The sequence below is a fragment of the Ictidomys tridecemlineatus genome, chromosome Y (genome assembly GCF_052094955.1).
Source record: "Ictidomys tridecemlineatus isolate mIctTri1 chromosome Y, mIctTri1.hap1, whole genome shotgun sequence".
In the NCBI taxonomy this organism is placed as follows: Eukaryota; Metazoa; Chordata; class Mammalia; order Rodentia; family Sciuridae; genus Ictidomys; species Ictidomys tridecemlineatus.
This window is the reverse complement of record NC_135494.1, coordinates 19,314,679-19,328,896: the sequence shown is the minus strand read 5'-3', so window position 1 is coordinate 19,328,896 and position 14,218 is coordinate 19,314,679. Positions and strand designations below refer to the sequence as shown.

At 45.8% G+C, this 14,218-nt stretch overlaps 1 protein-coding gene and 1 pseudogene across 2 annotated transcripts in view; both read left to right on the top strand.

The window, feature by feature from the left end:
* LOC144372089 (mitotic checkpoint serine/threonine-protein kinase BUB1-like) overlaps nt 1-5,076 on the top strand; it is a 205,918-nt pseudogene extending 200,842 nt beyond the window's left edge. Inside the window, exons 16-17 of the transcript XR_013432142.1 lie at nt 3,332-3,438; nt 4,756-5,076. The product of XR_013432142.1 is annotated as a mitotic checkpoint serine/threonine-protein kinase BUB1-like (transcript). The remainder of the gene's footprint in view (nt 1-3,331; nt 3,439-4,755) is intronic.
* LOC144371884 (tyrosine-protein kinase Yes-like) overlaps nt 1-14,218 on the top strand; it is a 203,004-nt gene that overhangs the window by 113,434 nt on the left and 75,352 nt on the right. The gene's annotated exons all lie outside the window — the stretch shown is intronic.

Sequence of the window (14,218 nt, the reverse complement as noted above, 5' to 3'; positions counted from 1 at the left end):
ATTAATTCCTGCCATTTTGATATGTTTATAATGTTTAATTTGATCCTGTTTCTCATTTGCTTAGAGCTACCCTTCCAATGAGATTTGTTTAATTGTGAGCTCTGGGGTTTGGTTATTCTGTGGAGTATTTGTATTACCGGTTTAGTAGTATTGAATTCTTGTAGTTTCTGCTTATCTTGGAAGGTTTTTATTTCTCTTTCAATTTTGAGGGATAGTATTGCTGGTTCTAGCAATCTTGTTGACATTTAATTTCTTTCAGAACTTAGGCCACATCATTCCAAGATTTATGGCTTTTAGAGTTTGTTAAAAAAATTAGAAGTGATTCTGATTGGCTTACCTCTAAATGTGACCTGATTTTTTTTTCTTGAGACTTTTACAATTTTATCCTTGTTCTCTGTGTTAGTCATTTTAATTATATTATGGCATGGATAGGTTCTTTTTCAGTCATGTCTATTTGGGTTCTGAATGCCTCCTATATCTGGATGTCCATCTCATTCTCAAGGTTTGGAAATTTTTCTGTTATAATAATTTCTAAATTATTATATTAATAATAATATAATGATTTCCCTGAAAAGATTATCCATCCTATTAGCCTGATTCTCACAACCCTCTTCAATTTCAGTGATTCTTAAATTTGGTCTCTTAATGTTGTCTATTTTGAATGTCAGTATGTATTTTCTTTTACACTATCTGAATGTTCAAGACTAGCCACTTTGTCTTCCAGCTCTAAGAGTCTATCCTTAGAATTTTCTACTCTGTTAGAGAGATTTTTAGCTGGACAGTTTATTTGATTTATTATATCTTTATTTCTAAGATTTCTGTTTAATTCTTTTTTATTATCTCTTTGTTGAATTTCTCATTCATATCCTGTACTGATTTCCTTAATTCATTCTGTTTTTTCTGTGTTCTCTTGGAAGTCATTGGTCATTTTTATAATCATTCTTTTGAATTCTTTATCTGATATTTCACCCACTTCAGTATCTTTGGAGTAAGTCGCTGGTGAATTATGAACTTTAGGATGTATCATGTTATCTTGTTTTTTTTCATTTTTCTTGTATTCCTGAGTTGGGTTTTTTTTACATCTGTTGGGGTGGATTTCTCTGCCACTCTTACATATAGGCCTTTTTAGGGCTTAGTCTTTACTTGCCAAAGTGTCCTCAAGTTATCTAGACTGAGACACCCTTGTAGATGTGGTATCCACAGACTCTGTGTTAATTCTCTTTTTTGGTATAACAGTAGATGTCTGTAGTGGGACCTGAAGGACAACCCCTAGCCATTTCTATTCAGAGCCTGATCATTAGTTTGAGTTTTTATTTCTTCTATTCTTTGTGTTAAAGTATAGCTGATGTTTGTCATGTGCATGGAGCAAGATGTGCTGTCTTGTCGCCGAGTTGAGTTCAGCAGCAGAATCTCCACCCTATGAACTTGTAGTGCCTTGTAGATTCCCAGCATCTCTCAGAATAGGGTAAAACAAACAATAGTAACAACTGATGCAAACAACAGACAGCATTAAAGTATATATCTGTTTCTGTTAAAATAAATATCTACTATGACATTTAATGTCAATTACCACAAAAAACAATGGTGTGGTCTATTGCCAAACAAATAAGTAGCCATGAGCTATATCTGGCAATAAAGCAAACAATAGGTGCCAATTATGTCATCCACAGCAGTAATCATTACAACAGCATTAATGGTGGGAAAAGAGTTATATAACCAATTAGTGCTAAATTTGGTAAAATACAGTTAATTAAGAGAAAAGAAAACATGATAGGAAGGTCAAAGTGTTTATAATTCAAAAAAGTGAACATAGGAAGAAGACGAGATGTAGCAGGTGATGGTTTTAAGGAAGGAAGAGAAAGAAAACAAGAGAATTTGACTGTCAGAAGAAGAGAGAAAGAAACCAATGAAAAGAAAACAAAACCAAAATATACAAACCCCAAGCCCTAATCCTCAAAAGGCAAGGAAAAATAACATTAAAAACATGCTAAATATGAGAAGAAAACAGAGAGAAAGAAATATGTGTGTATGTCCATGAACCAATCAGAACTCTCTCACATCAAGAACTCTCCCACACACACTCCCCAAAAAGAGAAAAGATTCTTAATTAAAAAAAAGAAGAAGAAGAAGAAGAAGAAATCATCTCCACTGAGGTGATCAAAATAGTCAACAAGAATGTGTGGTCACTGCTCCTGAGTGGCTGGTTGGAGTGGCCTAGACTAAAGCTGGCTGAAGCCGTTCTCAGCTCCCTTCTCCCCAGCGGGAGGTAGGGAGCTGTGGGCTGGAGTCTGTCTGCACAGGCCCGGTACTCCAGGGGTGCTGCCGCACAGTTCTATGAGGGACCCAGTGGCTTAGATCTAACAGGGCCTCGGGGACTTTGTTTGGTAGTATTTGCTAATGCATGGCAGTTGCCCAGCTCTGTCAAGGGATCTGAATCTCAGGAGCCTCACAAAAATTCTACTCTTGAGGAAGGAGAGCCACCCTCCTTCACATACATACCCCCCACACACACACATTCTCTCTCTCTCTCTCTCTCTCTCTCTCTCTCTCTCTCTCTCTCTCTCTCTCTCTCTCTCTCTCTCTTTCTCACCCATGAACGCGCCTGCCCAGGCTTAATCCCTCGGCGTCTTCACATACACCCGTTCTGAGTCCCGACCCTCCTCAGCTGGTCATGTGAGCACCAGACACACAGAGAAGATGAGTTCAGCTCTCCTTCACTTTTCTGATGTGGATCCCCCTGGGTACAATCCTGGTGTCCCTTTCCCTCACGTTCTGCTAGGAAGACCCTAGGCCTAGACCCTAGGTGGGCACTCACCTGAGAGCGTGGCAGTGTTGGCGCTGCTCTCCCTGTTCAGCAGCGGGAACTGCAGCTGGAGGCTCAAGGCTCCCCGCCTCAGCTCCCCGTGGCTGTTTGAGAAACACAGAACACATTCCATCACCTCCGCATCAGCTCAATGCAGGCTGATTTTCTGATTTCAGGTTTTGTCACAGCACACTTCCCTGTTGTATTTCTCTGTGTTCTCCCTCCATCTGGTGAACCATCACCACTGCTGCAACCAGCTCAGCTCCAGTGCTGTCTCTGTTCGGTGTACCTGAATTTCTGAGTCTCTTAGTCACTAGGACTGTCTGGCATTGAATTTTAGTGAAATCCCTCTTGCTCACCTCACTGAGAAGCAGCATTCCTGCAGCTTGAATCCCCAGCCACCAGAAATCAACTTTCAGAATTCTTCAAAGATAAACTCCTGTGACTTAGCTTGCTGCCTATGTTAGCACATGGTGATGGGATCACGTGTGCATCGCCATGAGTCATGGGACCTCGCTTTCTTGCCAGGTGGATTACTTTGGAGTGGCAGCCACAGTGTACTGCATGCTGCTGGGGACCTACATGAGGGTGAAGAACGAGGGAGGAGTCTGAAAGCCTGAAGGTCTTTTCAGAAGGTTAGGTGTCTGTCGGCATCGGGCTACAGCGGGAAGAGAATAACTAGGGTAGTAACAGGTTCCATCTGGCAGAAGGAGATCCCTTAGGCAGTGTGGGCACAGCACAAGGCTGGCCCAGGGCAGGGAGTGGTCACAGGGCTTCCCACTTAGCCAGTAGCCCACAGAACCCCTGGGAGCTCCTGGGTGGTGACAGGCATCCCGCCCAGGCAGGTGTCCCAGAGCCTCAGGGCTGTGCTTGCTTGTTTTCTTGTATGTGGAGATGCAAATAATACTCATCCTGCCTTCCTCAGATCTCTCCTGTAAGAAGCCAAGGAAATTCGTAGGAAGTATTGGTTACATGCTTGTTCCTTGTCCAGTTACACTTTCTTCTCTTAACTTTTTTGAGGTATATTTAAAACATACAGAAAAGTGAACTCATCTTCTGTGCATATATACCTTCTGGGAATAATTTCAACTGCGATTCCCCTGGCCTTCCCTACCCACTTCCAAAACAGAAAAAGAAAATTGGCAGTAATTTTATAAAATGCCTGTGCCATACATAGTAAAGCTTAGGTTCAATCCCTGGAGAAAACTTGGTAACTGTTATGTCTTATTCTGCATAATGAGCCATTATATCTGACAAGTGCTTTATGCTTCCTCTTGGTCATAATGAAGGACCAGATGGTCATCCAGAAGGTCTCCACCTGGCCACTTGTGTAAAGGAAAGCCTGAAGCCAGCCCTCTGCATGGCCCTGCTGCCATCTTTCTGTGCTCTGTAGCTCCTCTAGTTGACTTTAACCACTAGAGTAGCTGAAGCTCTTCAGTCAGCTCTCTCCTGAGTAGGACGGCCTGTCCACCTGGTCCTGGCACATGTGCAGTTGAGCTCCTTAGAACTACGTGTCCAGATCACAAGATGCTGACAGTATGGTAGACACAGGAGCCAAAAGCAAATGGATCTTTTTTTTTAATGAGAAGAGGTAGCACTATGTTACCCAGACCACCCTCTAATTCATGATCCTCTTGCCTTAGGCTTCCCAGCCCCTGGGGTTCCATGCACTCATAACACCCAGCACAGATAGATTTCCTTTAAAAAATAAAATAGATTTTTTTTCACTGAAGAGTTATTGCTAAGACTGCTTATCTTAAATCTGTTTTGGGAGCCAGGTGTGTTGAGACAATTAATTGGAACTTTAATTTATCTAATGTGGGATAGATTGGATGTGTCCACTCCTGATGGCCAAGTGCTCTTAGGTGAGAGTTCTGTTTCACTATCCACCTGCAGCAGTCAGGGCCAGAGCAGGCTGCGTTCCATCCATGGCCGGTACTTTCTCTCTGCAGGCTTCCTCATCTGGACGTGTGGGATGAGTTTTTTCACACCATGTTGAATATCCCAGACTGCCATCACCTTCCACCTTTGGATTTGCTAAGGCAAAAGCTGGACAGTCTGTTTCAACAGCACTATTCCAACAAAATCAAGACCCTGCGAAACAGGCTCATTGTGCTGCTCTTGGAATATAAGCGTTTGAGAAAATAAAATTAACTGTAGACACTTTCCCAGAAATCATTTTGTAAATACAATTCTCTTTCTTTGAACCTTGATGTTCTTCCAGATGTATTGTTGATATAAATGTTTGTTAAAAATAAAGTTCACGAAATACATCCATGTGACTTAATTTTTATTAAATTATCCAGCAGAATAGACAAAGTGGCAAGCCCTATGGGGCAGACCTGCCGGCCCTCTTGGCAGACAGACATTCATGTCCTTTATGGTGCATTTTTGTTTGCTATCTATGAATTATGCATTCTAATCCTATTACTTCAAAGTACCATCAATGGAAAAAATCTCAGATCTTGAAAAGAATTCTCATGAGCTGTATAGACCACTGGACCAACTTAGCCTTTCCTGGCCAGGACCTGGGAGGGCCTGTAACCCCGCTGGGCTTCCTCCTCCCTCCCTTTGTGTCCTTAGCACCATGAAAAACAAATCTGAGGCGACACCATCCAGGAGCACAGGGGAATTGCTTCCTCCCACCCTTCTCAGCTCCCATGTCCCCGACTCCGGAGGCAACCATGGCCCATTTTTTGTATGTGTGAATCTCTAAAATTGGTTCTATAAACTGCATTTTTTTAATAGATCTAGCATCATTTTCCTTTTTTTCACTTAATATCTGATCAGGAATGTAACTGTAGAATGGCCTCATACTTTTTAGTGGCTGTGTGATATTTGATTGTGGCATATCTGTAGTATGGATTCCTAGAAGAAAAATTGCTGGGTCAAAGGTGACTGCACTTAAAATTTTGAATCTGTGTCTGCTTGTAGCCCCCCAAGGTTTTCCCCAAACTGTGAATGTCCTTTTCCCACCTTCCCTGACAGCACAGATGGGGCTCTGGCCTTTGCCAGTTGGCAGGTGAGAGACCATCCCTGCTTGCACTCTCGTTGTCATTTCTCTGATGGGTAGACCAAGTGTGTGTACATGTGTTATAGCACATGTGTGCTCTTCTGTGTTCTCTGTCCTCCACCCACTTTGCGCTCCGCTTGTTCGTTTATCTGAGTCCTTTGTATATGAGGCACACATATTTGTCCCAATGTGTCATCTCTCTGGACTAGTAAATATTTCTCCTGCTGTGAAGAATTGTTTAAAAAGTTTTGCTTTATACTCAGACTCATAGTCTTAAATGGCTTTTGACTTTGTCTTAAATGTTGTACTCAACTGAAAAACACAAAAATGTTTCTTTTTTTTTAATTATTACTAATTTGAGCATTTGGGACTAAACTTTTTTGGTTACTATTTAAGTCTTATCATTTTCCCCCTGTTTTTTCCAATTGGTAATTTGAATATATGAAGCCTACTGATTTCTACAAACAGGATTATCAATTAATTCTTTTGAAGTTTTCAAATAATCATCCTTATGAAAACAATTCTTATTTTATATTGTTCTAATTTTTGTTTGTGGTTTTCCTTGTCATTGATGATACCTTGAGAAAGAGGTCACTGGTGACACACACATCCTTGTCCCCTGTTCTAAGGGCAGCTTTTCCAGTGCATATCCATTCACTTCATGATACTGGCTTGAGGTAAGATGCTTTTGAGGTGCTGGGTATCTATCTGTTCTTTTTATAAGCAAATATGAAGTATATCATTTCTTCAGAGTTTTCTTGCCCATTTCCATCTATATTGACCCAGCTATACCTCATTCCCCTGCTGGAACGGGTTGTTATTTATTTAACCAATGTCCAATTTAGAGACACTTAGTTGGTTTCACAGTTTTTTTACTACAAAACAGTGAGTGTGAGTGCCACTATATCTGTAGGATAAATTGCTAGGTTAGGGACCCCAAAATGCAATTATATTTTGAAAATAAAGATTGTAACCTACATGACCAGTTACACACATACACATACCAAACTTGGAAACTGAAAATGATCCAGGGTCAGACCTCAGCAGGGAAACCAATACCAAACTTCCTCTTGAAGTGTCTAAACAACTGAGCATTGGTAAAGCCAGATTGACAGGATTTTGTTCCTTTTGAAAATGGCTGTTTTCAAAGGAAACCAAGACTGAACAGCTAGAAACTGCATGTGTTCATCTGTGGGAGACAACTGCAGGGGCCTTAGGCCCTGGGTGGCATGGCCAGTGTCATTGCCAGCCCATATTCTATTCCTGGCTCTTTAACTTGGATCACACTCAGAAACATCCCCATGTGACACCAACAGCGTGTCTGCTGTTGCCTGTCTGGTCTGTGATCTAATCCAAGGGCTTCCTTTAAATTAAATTTCTCAATCTGATTTCCTAGCAACGGCTTGTCCCCAGGGTGAGACAAATCTCAACAGAGCTAGTTATTTTAATCATTTCAGTTAGTAGGTATTGTTTTGCTTTTTGTACATATGCCTGGTACAACAAAAAACCTTCCTTTAGTTGTAATCAGTGGTCTGGATTTTATGTAGCTAATCAGCACCAGGGAAGAAGCCCTGAGTCCAGAGGGCACCTGAGAGGAAAGTGACAGGTCCGTTCAGGGAGGGCACAGAGTTCTGGCTCACTCCACTGCAGGTATCCCTGCAGGACAGAGCTGGCTGGGGTGCGTTCACCTGAGTCTCGGCCCAAACTCGTCCTGAGTGTGCAAACCTTGGCTGGACCAAGCTCCTGGTCCAGAGTGAGACCTTTCTTGGGCCCAGGTATTTCCTAGTCATTCTTGAGCCCTGCTCCACATTCGAGTTCCAGCTAAGAAACTAGACTCTTTACTCAGGGGATACAGAGACTCCTGCTTGAGCACCTTCCTGGCTGGCTTTAATCTGATCTAAGGCAATGGTCCTAACATTCATTCTCCCCAAAGAAAAGCCCAAGGGTGGCCTGTGACTCTCAAAAGTAGAGCTGCTGGATAGCCAGGCATGGTTACACAACACGGCAAACCTGGAAAGCCTCCGTGCAACCTTCTCTGCGATGATCCAAGGAGCCTGCGTCCTTGGTCCTCCTCTGCCGTCCTTCAAGTCCGTGCATCTCTCCCATTTATTTCATTCTGGAATGTTCAGACTAACCCATCTCTGGGTTAGTTAGGCTATGGCAGGCTAAGCTGCTGTAACACAGGAAACCCTGTGGGGACACTCACTTGATGATGAGGATGACCACCATGACATGGAACAGGTTGCAGTACAGTTTCACCACCTGATGGGTCACCAGGGCAAAGCCGCCTGCAATGAGCGGGCAGCTAAGGAAGCAGCGCTCGAAAACTGCGGGTGCCCGAGCTCAGGGTGCCCTCCTGTACCCCAAGGTCACTAAGCAGGACACACCGCCCCGGGGCCAGGCGCCCAGACCACCAGCTCCCAAAAAAGGCAATCATGCCACTGGTTCACCACCATGAGCTCCTCCAGCAGCATGGAGGAAGCGGCCAGATCACTGAAGCTGTTCTTGCAGTGCCTGTCCGAGCCAATGCCACAAGGGCAGGTCGCCACACACCAGTGCATCAGTGAAACTTGGGTCAAAGGACCGGATTCTGTCACAGAACAATTCCGTCCTGATGACAGCAAATGCATAGTAGACCACCTAGGGTGGGAGGCACCGGACACCAGGGGTCACCCAAAGTCGCAGAAGCAAGGGGCATGGAGCGCTAGATGCACCCAAGGTCCCACAGAAGGGCAGCAGTGTTCACAAGGATTGTGGCCTCTCCAGCCCAGAGCCACGCAGCTTAGGGGAGTGAGTGGGAAGGGATCGCTGCTCGGCCGGTCCCCCAGAGAAGCTTGGGTAGTTGGTTGAGAGATTAAGGCACAGCTAGGTGGACCCTCCTGGACCTCCCAGGACATTTACCAAGTCAGAAACTAAGCTGCTGGCAAGGCAGCAGGGGGATAAATACCCACTAACAGAGGTTAGTCCCCTAGTGAAGGAGAACTGAAGTTGGATCTTTACCTGTTCTTTACGCCAAAATTAACTGCAAAGGTACCAAAACAAACAAAACCAACCCATAAAGGTAACAGGGTGGAAAGTGGGGCAGGAAAAGGGCTTCCTAAGCATGCTGTGAAACCTAGAAACTATAAAAAGATCAACAAGTCTGACTATATAATAACTTTAAACTTGTGTATAGCCGCACACCGCCTCCCCCCAAAAAAAGACTGTGGAGAGAGGGGAAAGTGACAGATAAGGAAAAGTCATTGTCTTATGCATAGATTACCACAGACCTGTCTCCTTAATAGGCCAAAGAGTCCTACAAATCATATCAAAAGTAAAAGTACCAGCTGGGCCTGTGGGCACACGACTAAAATCCCAGAAGCTCAGGAGGCTGAAGCAGGAGGATTCCAAGTTCAAAGCCAGTCTCAGCAATTTAGCGAGGCCTGAGCAACTTAGCAAGACCCCGTCTCAAAATAAAATATGAAAAGGCTGAGGATGTGACTTCATTATTAAGCACCCCTGGGATCGCTGGTACTAAAAACAATAACGCTAATAATAAAAGTGAAGGTAATAGAGAAATAGAACCACTGATGTTACTGGAAATATGCATAAATGGCCAAAATCACATGGAAAAGATGCTCAGTCTCATGAGCAACTAAAGCAATGCATGTCAAGACCGCATGGTGTTATTTTCTCATCTATCAGATCTAGGGAGAATGGAAACAGTGAATAAATCCATCTGTGAGCAGAGAAACATACATCACACATGTCATTTGAAATCCATGCTAGAGCATGTTTGTGAAAGCAAGTTGTCACTATCAATCCAAATCATGAACCCATTTACCTTTGCTCTTCTCTAGAAGAGCACCCAACACTCACACTCGTGTGAGGACACAAAGATGCATGCCCAAGGATGGCCTTACCACATGGTCTGTGAAGGCGAAAGGCAAGCCCACCCACTGGTCAGTGGTGTTCTAGAGTCTTCTATTTTGGGGACAATGAACTGGGGGTGTGCACCACACACCAGCACACGTGGAAGGGTTTAGGAAGAACGACGAGCTTTGACTGCTGCCTCTGGGAAGCGGCATCCCAGAGCTGGGAATGGGGGACCTACAGCTGACTTTCCATTCTCCTAGGCTAAAGGACCTGCCGTTAGACAGAAAAAGAAAAGCAAATGCCCTTTTTCTGCAGTGTGCACCCCTTCAGGCTCCCTCAACAGCTCTAAACAAGAGGCCCCCAGTCCCAAATGGCCTCTTATGACCTTGTTCTCACCAGCACCAAACAAGAGAAGTAGGAGGGGGCTGGGGATGTGGCTCAAGCGGTAGCGTGCTCACCTGGCATGTGCGAGGCACTGGGTTCAATCCTCAGCACCACATAAAATTGAAATAAAAGATGTGTCTGCCGAAAACTAAAAAATAAGTATTAAAAAATTCTCTCTCTCTCTCAAAAAAAAAAAAGAAAAGAAAAGAAAGAGAAGTACGGGGCTCCCTCCACAAGCAGAACACAGGGTCTCAGCCTGGGGCGGGGGCAGAGCCATGAGCTGGAAGGACCCCATGTCCCTGTGAGCCCTCTGCTGGCTAAGAATATCCCCCTGGGCCTAAGAATATCCCCTGGGCCAGGGATGAGGAAGACATTGCCTGGGTCAGCCCGATGGACGGCTGGCATTCCACATAGCAGCCAGGAAGTGCGCCCAGTGCTTCTAGAAACTTGGTATTCTGTAAGACTGGCCGCTGGAGACCCATACCACTCACTGACTTATTCTTCCTACTGGAGTCTAATACTCCTATGCCTTGAGGCTTAGAGTGATTTCACATGGAATAGCAAAGGAGGGCATGAAGGCAAGTCCACCAAATGTGATCATCGTGGGCCAGCGCTGATCAGAGTGGTCACCATCACCCGGAAACTAGGAGCAAACCGAGTTCCTGGCAGGAGGCAAAGGAGAAGGAGGAGAACAAAACTGATGCCAGGCCAGCCCGTTTTCTGTAAAGCCCCTCCCTAGTCCTGCAGCTGTCCACACGGTGGCCCTGGCCAGTAGCAGAAGCCAGCCTCACAGAATGGGTGTAATGAGCAGCTTCCCGCAGCAATAATAACCTAGAACTCCAGTGAGACTCAGGTGGACGAGGAATAGAGAGCTGCTTGGCCTCATCTGCTATTCTCCACCAAAGTTGACCCCATTTAAAGCTGTCCTGGAGGAGCAGGCCAGTCCTGGACGGAGGTGGCTGCCAGGCATCCCCGGAAGGGCAGCTGCCCTAAATCAAAAAGTGTGGCTGGGCCAGGTGTGCTGGTGCAGGCCTGGAATCCCAGCTACTCAGGAGGCTGAGGCAGGAGGATCACAAGTTTGAGGCCAGCCTGGGCAATTTAGAAAGCCCCTTACTGAAATGTTATTAAAAATCGCATTTTAGGGCTGGGGTTGCGGCTCAGTGGTAGAGTGCTTGCCTAGCACACATGAGGCACTGGGTTCGTTCCCAGAACCTGATAAAAAATACTAAATACTAAATATTGTCCTTCTACAACTAAGAAAAAGTTTTTAAAAATAGCATTTTTAAAAAGGGGGTGTGGATGTAACTCAGTCTAACATGTGTAGGGCTCTGGGTTCCACCCCCAGTATAAAAAATAATAATAATAACTGAGGTTGGGGTTTATCTAGGGCTTTGGGGTCCAACTCCTGGGTATGCACCTTGGTTGTGCATCACTGGAAGAGTGACTTAACTTCTCTATGCTTCAACTCACCACCTATAAAGTAGGGATAGAGAAAGTTCCTACATCAAGGATTGTGGGTGGGATTTAATAAGGAATGGTTAACACACTTGGGTTAGCATTAGCCACCAGCAGGACGACTCTCACGCTGTCACATGCAGGGCGAGGCTCAGGGATGAAAGTGGCTCACTCGTCCCCAGAGAGCTGATGGCCAAGTGCTCTTAACCCAGCCTCTGGCTCCTGCTGTGGGGAGGACCTGGGTGGGAGGCCAAGGCAGGCAGGAGATGGAAGGGTAGAGGGCAGCCCCGAGTCACGGCCCAGTGTTGGAGAGATGACCAGGTAAGAATCTGGTGTAATGGACTCCTACACGCGAAAACCCTAAAATACTGCATGGCTAGACACACACAAAGGCACCATCCCTCTCAAGAGCATTGGATATAAGTGTGTGTGTGTGTGTGTGTGTGTGTGTGTGTGTGTGTGTGTGTGTGTACACATAGAGACATATATTTCCTCCCAGTGTTGGGGATTGAACCCAGGGCTCCACACACCAGATTAGTGCTCTATCACTGAACCACATCTCCAACCTGAATACGGAACACTTTTAATAATTTTCTGGTGTCCCCCTTCCTGGCCCCCAAATCTCCATAGTGCAGGGTGGATTTTCAACAGAGAACTGAGTAAGCACCTGATCCTCCGTGAAGCCTAGAGCTGGAGGCACTGACCTGACTGAATGGTGGCATCAGCCACCGTGGCCATCAGGCTGCGATTATGATCAGCGTGTCAAACCTAATGGCAAAAGCAAAGTCCATTAAGAATCAAGTGAGAGGCATGTCAAGCTCAGGCTCTGATGGATCCCCAGAAAACTGAACCAACAGCTTATGTGAGATAACTAGCCAGTGCTAAAATTCATTTCTGGAAATTTTAGGTCACTGCATGAGAAGCAAGAAACACTAGGCTTGAACCATCCCATGATCATCCATTGGCTGCTCTGAGTCACCTGCAGAGATGCAGGAATCACTAACCCACATCACTTCGCCTTCCACAAAAGTCTATACTCGTGAAGAACATTTTTATTTTTCTATTTTTTGGGCACCAGAAATTGAACCAGGGGGTGCTTTACCACTGAGCCACATCCTCAGCCTCTTTTTTTTTCTCCATATTTTATTTAGAGACAGGGTCTCGCTGAGTTTCTTAGGGCCTTGCTAAGTTGCTGATGTTGGCTTTGAATTCACCATCCTCCTGCCTCGGCTTCCCAAGACACTGGGACCACAGGCGTGCACCACTGTGCCCATCCGGTGAAGAATACTTGCAGAATGCACAGTAGGTCTTTCCTGGTATTAATTTTACTATGTGCATTACGACTTAATGGAAGTAGAATTCATCGTGCCATGACTTTCCTGACAGTGGTGCTAAACGAGAAGAAAACACCGACCAGGTCCCCCCCCAGCCACGTGCACTTCGGGAGAAGTTTCCTGGCACTAAGAGCAGTGGTCACTGGGGTCAGACCCTGCCTAGCTGTGCACCACCAAAGTCAGCCTGCGGCTTGCATCTCTGTGCCCTGCAGAGCTCGACACACAGCAGCTCAAGACGCACCGGCTGGCGCACAGCACCAGGGCCGAGGGTGGAGACCAGCAGCCTGGAGAAGGGAAGGCTCGTGGGAGACATGTCCACCGCTCAGGGGAGGGCTGGCCAACAGCCCGCTGGCCAGCCACACAGGCTGAGTTTCTGACAGTGAGGTTAGGGAGCGGGCCAAGGAAGCTGCCAAAGGAAATGCCTCCTTGGCCATGATGTTCTAGGATGCCTGGCCTTCATCCCTAGTCTTATGACCTGAACGCCTAAGAGCCCTGTCTCTCCAGTGATAAGTGACAGAGGTGGAAGGAGCATCCTTTGCTATTCATCACAAGCCCTTTTTCAACCCCACATGAGCTTAATGAGGTCGCCCTGGGAAAGCCCCTCAGGATGGGGATGTGAATCCACAGGGGAACCTACCAGGGGATCAGAGAGCTAGAACTTCCAGCCCCACCCTCATCCTTGCCCCCTACCTCTGGGGAGGGCAGAGGGGCTGAAGATTGGGTCGATGACCAATGGCCAATGTGTAATCCATCATGCACACATAACGAAGCCTCCACAAAAAAAAACAATAGTGTTGGGGGAGCTTCTGGGTTACTGAGGGGCATGGAAGGGCACACCTGGAGAGGGTATGGGAGCTGCGCACCCCTTTTCCTGCACCCTGTACCTCTCAGTCTGGCTGACCTGAGCTGTACCCTTGTACAACAACCAGAAATCTAGTAACTGAAGTGTTTTTCTGGTCACCTCTGATTTATAGGCGATCAGTCAGCAGCACAGGTGTTAATGTGGACATGCAGTTGGTGTCTGGAGAGAGGACAGTCTTGGGGACTGTCCTCAGTCTTGGCTCAGCCCTCAACCTGTGGTATTTGATGCTAACTGTGGACAAATTGTGTCCAAATTTGATTGAATTGCAGGACACAAAATTGACGACCAGAGAGTTGGACAGTTGGTAGGTGTGAGAAAAAAATAACACATACTCGGTGTCAGAAGTATTGTGAGTGACCATAGGTGGGATAGGGGTGGATCACCAGGTTGGACAGGGCAGAGTGGGGGGAAGGGAGGGGCTGGGAATGGGAAAGACAGTAGAAGGAATCGGACGTAACTTTCCTAAGTTCATATATGCATACACGACCAGTGGAACTCCATACCACCAAGTT